We start from the raw sequence: 6,093 nt of genomic DNA, 5'->3' as shown, positions 1-6,093 counted from the left end.
TTTAATAATTTATGACTTGCGGGGATGGTTGGTTTGGGATTTGGAAGTGTTTGGGTTGAAACCGGAACACTTGGTTCCTTAAGTTGGCCTTAAAGTGCTAAATTTGACTTCGGTCAATATTTTGAGAAAATGACCCCGGAATAGAATTTTGACGATTCCAACAGCTCTGTATGGTGATTTTGGATTTAGGAGCGTGTTCGAAATTTTATTTGGAAGTCCGTAGTTAAATTAGGCTTGAAATGGATAAAATAGGAATTTAAGTTTGGAAGTTTGACTAGGGAGTTGACTTTTTGATATCGGAGTCGTAATCTAGTTCTGAAAATTTTCATAGCTCCGTTATATCATTTATGACTTGTGTGCAAAATTTGAGGTCAATCGAACTTGAATTGATAGGTTTCGGTACATAATGTAGAAGTTGAAAATCTTAAGTTTCATTAAGCTTGAATTGAGGGATGATTCGTGGTTTTAGCGTTGTTTGGTGTGATTTGAGGGTTCGACTAAGTTCATATGATGTTTTGGGACTTGTTGGTATAATTAGTTGAGGTCCCGAGGGGCTAGGGTGAATTTCGGACAACTAACGGATCACTTTTGGCCTTTGAAACACTGCTGATAGCTGCTGGTATTTTCTTCTGGTATCCTTATACGCGATCGCGTAAGTTGGTCTGCGATCGCGTAGAGTAATTTAGGCAGAGGTGAATTTGTTCTACGCGATCGCGTGAATGTGGTTGCGATCGTGTAGGGTTAATTTAGGCAGCTGGAAATTTGTTCACTGCGATCGCGTGGATCCATCCGCGATCGCGTAGGATTGGCCAGTGTGTGTATCGCGATCACGTGTCATTGTGTTGCGATCGTATAAGGGAAATTTGATAGGAAGCTGGGCCACACCTTTGTGTTACGCGATCGCGTGAAGAGGGATGCGATCGCGTAGAGTCCTCGCGTGGGACTTGATGCGATTGTGTATGGTTAATGTTTGGGCAGAAATTTTGTGCTACGCGATCGCGTGAGTAAGTTCGCAATTACGTAGAAGAAATCACTGGGTAGAGAGTTTAAGTTCTGTATTTTTAACGATTTGGAGCTCGGATTTAGGGGATATTTGGGAGATTTTCAGAGAAAATAACGGGATAAGTGTTTCTAACTCAATATTGGTTAAATTACCCGAATACATCACTATTTTTATCATTTAATTGGTGAATTGAGTTGGAAAAGTTTGAAAAACCTCTTGGATAGATTTAAGGATTTGAGGGCCGAATTGTTATCAGAATTTAGTGATTTTGATATGGGTAGACTCGTGGTTGAATGGATGTTCATATTTCATAACTTTCGCCGGATTCCGAGACGTGGGTCCCACAGACGAATTTTTAATTAATTTTAGAATTTTTATTCCAAATGTAGTATTTTCTTATAGAATTGATTCCTATAATTTTTAGTGATTGTATCGATTATTTTTGGCTAGATTCGAGCCAGACAGAGTTGGTTAATCGTGAAAAAGGCCTTATAGTGGATTAAATTGGAGCAAGACGAGGTAAGTCTCTTGTCTAATCTTGTGAGGGGGAAATTACCTCATAGGTGATTAAAATTAAATAATTGTTACTAATTGTGGGGGCTACATACGCACGAGGTGACGAGAGTACGTGCGTTGCTACTATTAATGCTAAAGTCCGAGTTGTTTAGAACTCAAAACATGAATTACTTGTGTAAATTGTATTCTTTGTTTAATTAACATTATTTGATATATACATATATTGTGAATTGTTAGATAAAAATATTAAAGGATGAAAATCTCATATACTTGATTTTCTGTTTAAATTAATTAATTGTTAAGAGAAATTGTTCTTCCTCCCGAATTTATCTTATAATAAATATACTCTCCTTCTGGAGGTACATAAGAAAATGTCATTCTTTCTTGTGGAGCGGGCCGAACGCCTCGGCAAGATAGATGCATCTATGGATCGCGATGCATGTCTCTCGGCAGTGTACACGACACTCTGGATCGGGCCGTACGTCCTCGGCAGAAATCGTGCTTAATAATAATAATTACACGATACTTTAATAATTTATTTCAGCTTGCGAAGCTAATTAAAAAATCCTTGAAATTTAATGAATTATTATTCTTGCTTGTTAAAGAATTAATTTTTATTCCTATAAATGATATTTAATTGATAAATTAAAAATTATTTAAATTGAAGGAATTTAATATATATATTGAGAATTGTTGCATTTGAATGAATTTGATTATTTTCGCTGATTTAATAAATTATTTTAAATTTTGTAAATCATGTTGATTTAAATATCCTAATTGTATTTTAATTATTATTATTGACCAATACTGAGTGTCAAAGTCGGCCATCTCGTCTCTACCACTTCGAGATTAGGTTCGATACTTACTGGGTACACGTTTACGTACTCATACTACACTTGCTGCACTTTTTGTGCAAGACTTGAGGTAAGTACTAGTGGGGGACCTATCGTCTTACACCCACGCTATCCAGGGACATAGTGGTGAGCTGCCTTTCTAAGCTGTACTGCAGCTACTAGTGTCTCTCCTTGTATCTTTTTATTCTGTCTATTTTATTTCAGACAGTATTTGAGATTTTGTATAATCTACTAGATGCTCATACACTTGTGACACCAGGTCTTGGCACACACATTGGTAGAATTTGGGCTTTATTATTTTTTTTGGTTTTAAATTTTGTCAATGAATGATTAATTTATTAACGGGGCTTGCCTAGGTGTAGTGTTGGGCGCCATCACGACCTATAGATGAAATTGGATCGTGACAATTGTGAGTGGATGTTGACCTGCATTTGTTGGGTTTAACAAAGTAATACAAAATTTAAGACTACGTTAAGTGATTATGGTTAGCTGTCAGTTGCTTTTATTAAGAGATAACGACTGAGATGACGCCCTTTGTCATCTTAAAATTTAAGCCTAAGGTACATAATCAAATTCCATGTAGTGTTACTTGACAAAAAGGTTGAGATTGCTTGTGATATACCCAAGTTATTTATTATTACAAGCAGATAATCTGATTGACCTTTACGTGATTTTGTTCCAATGAGTAGAAGTTTAATTTGCTAATATATTTTATCTATTTGATACATCTCAATTTCAGATGGAAGAAGCTTCTCTTGATGGTGATCAAGATGTTACTGGGCAAGGCAGGGGGAGATTGCAAGAAATAGAGTCAGATAGGTTAGATGACCAGAACAGTGAGCAAATTGAGTCGGATGAATTATTTGCTCAATATGGTGGGCAAATAGAGTCAGATAGGTTAGATGATCAAAATGGTTTATTGATGGGCAGAAGGAATTTGTTGCCCCACAGTTAGGAATGGAGTTTGAATCGTATGATGATGCTTACAATTATTATAATTGTTATGCCAGGGAGATTGTTTTTCGTGTTAGAGTAAAGAATTCTTGGTTCAAAAGAAATAGTGGGGAGAAGTATGGTGCAGTGCTATGCTGCAGTAGCCGGGGCTTTAAGAGAATTAAAGATGTAAACCGGTTGTGTAAGGAAACTAGAACTGGTTGTCCTGCAATGATGAGGATGAGAATGGTGGACTCCAAAGGATGGAGAGTACTTGAAGTTACCCTTGAACATAATCATTTGTTAGGTGCAAAAGCATACAAGTCTATTAAGAAGACAGGTGCTGGAAATAAGAAAAGTTGGATTCGAACTATGATGCTGAAGTCCGAACAATCAAGTTATATCGGGCACTTGCAATTGATGTAGATGCGAATTGGAATGCCGATTTTAGTGCAAATAGGTGCAAAACTTCATCTGATTGTCACGATAAGCTGAACTTAAGAAAGGGAGACACGCAAGCCATGTATAATTATTTCTGTCAAATGCAATTGACAAACCCAAACTTCTTTTACTTGATGGATCTGAATGATGAAGAGCAGTTGACGACTGTGTTCTGAATTGATGCCAGGTCAAGGGCATATGCTTACTTCATTGATGTGATCTATTTTGATAATTCATATTTGTCCAACAAATATGAAATTCCTCTTGTGGCATTTGTGGACACAAATAACCATGGTCAATCATTGTTGCTGGGTTGTGGCCAGCTTGCGGGCGAGGCAAAAGCCTCTTATATTTGGGTGTGTGTTCAAAGCTTCGCTCACCTGCTCACTTGGATGTTTCCCTCAAAAAATTATTATAGAAAGATGCAAGATTTTGGAGAGTGCTATAAGTGAGGTGTTTCCGAGGTCTTTTCATCGTTTTACTCTATCACACATCATGAGGGAAGTTCCAGAAAAGTTGGGAGGGTTGCGTAACTATGATGCTATTAGAAAGGCATTAATTAAAATAATATATGAGGCTCTGAAGCCATTTGATTTCGAAGCAGCATGGAGATTTATTATCCAAAGATTTGGAGTTGGTGATCATTAATGGCTTCTTTCACTCTATGACGGCCAAGCTAAATGGGCTCCAGTTTATTTGAAAGACACTTTTTTTGCTGGAATGACCACTGCAAGGTGTAACGAGACATTGACTGCTTTTTTCAATAAATATTTGCACAAGCAAACTCCTCTAAAAGAGTTTCTTGAGAAATATGAATTAGCTTTGCAGAAAAAAAACAAGGAAGAAGCGGTTGCAGATACAGAGTCGAGAAACTCGAACCCTGAACTCAAAACAAGATGTTCCTTTGAGTTGCAGCTTTCAAAAGTGTACACTAGAGAGATCTTCAATAGATTTCAGTTAGAGGTGGAGGAGATGTATTCTTGTTTCGGCACAACACAGTTACATGTTGACGGGCAGATGACAACATTTTTGGTGAAGGAGCATGTTTTGGGAGAGGGAAATAGGAGAGAGATACGGGATTATGAAGTTCTGTACAACAGAGCAGCAACCGAAGTTCGTTGTATTTGCAGCTGCTTCAACTTCTATGGATATCTGTGCAGGCATGCATTTTGTGTGTACTGAACTACAATGGTGTGGAAGAGATCCCTTCAAAGTCCATTTTATCACGGTTGGAAAAATGATTACAAGCGATTATGTGCATCAGATCTTGAATCCAGTTCTACTGAGTCCACTGAACACGTTCATGGTTTAGCCAATTGTATAGAAGTGCATTACAAGTGGTGGAGGAAGGGGTGATTTCCCTAGATCATTAGAAAATAGCTCTAAATGCATTTAAAGAGTCTCTGAACAGAGTTCACCGCATTGAAGAAAACATAAATGTTATGGAATGAAAAAAAAAAAAAATTTTGTGGCACGTGAACACAGGCGCTCGCCGGAACCCTAGCTTCTGTTGGGCGCGTGAGGGGGCCTACGACGACTGATTTTTTTTCTGTCCAGGATATTTCTCATTGCCGCTCTGATACCATGTGAGAAATAGCAAGGGAAAAATATACTATTGATATGTTTTATGAAGTGTTTTACAATAGCGCTATTTATATACAATGTTTACATATACCTAAAACCTTCTCGATCGATGTGGAATACTATACATGAACTAACTCTAACACTTGTTATGCTCATCATCCTTGCTCATCATTTCGACATTGTAGTGAACTAGATATGTTTACTTTGTTTAATCGCGTGATGATAAATTACCTTTGCATACTTTATTACAGACAAAAGATCGATATTCTTTCTTGTACTCACTGTTCTGCCCTTATTTTAGATTAAAAAAAAACTCTTCAGTTTTTATATCCTTGCCACTTTAGTTTTTCTATATGAAAAGCTTTAACACAAAATTGGGTATTTTGCAGGGAAGAAAATCGAATTTATTATGGTCGGTGGCAGGGTATGGCTCTCTAACACTGTTCTTTGGTGTAACTGTCTCAAGTGTGATCTTGATAAAGACGTTTTTTTTTTTAATCCTAGACATCAGCCTTTGTGGCAGACATACAAAAGATAGTAAAACGCAATCAAAGGGGAAGAAGATTGAGGCAGAGTAGGAATAAGCCGTCCAATAAGCAGAAATAACTGTCATAAAAGTATTCAAGTGTAGGTGAAAAGGAAAGTCGAAGTATCAAATGTGCAATTTTGTCAACTTTAAGGAAGTGGCAGCAGTTAGTGTTTTTTGTTATGGTAAAAATTGGTAGTACTATTATCACGATCCAAAATTCACTAGATCGTGAT

At 37.1% G+C, this 6,093-nt stretch overlaps 1 pseudogene; it reads left to right on the top strand.

Moving 5' to 3' along the window:
* Positions 1 to 3,112: 3,112 nt before the first annotated feature.
* Positions 3,113 to 5,198, top strand: LOC104092940 (protein FAR1-RELATED SEQUENCE 6-like; annotated as a pseudogene).
* Positions 5,199 to 6,093: the final 895 nt, after the last annotated feature.

This window comes from Nicotiana tomentosiformis, chromosome 3, assembly GCF_000390325.3.
Source record: "Nicotiana tomentosiformis chromosome 3, ASM39032v3, whole genome shotgun sequence".
Taxonomy (NCBI): Eukaryota; Viridiplantae; Streptophyta; class Magnoliopsida; order Solanales; family Solanaceae; genus Nicotiana; species Nicotiana tomentosiformis.
This window is presented reverse-complemented; position numbering and strand designations above follow the sequence as displayed.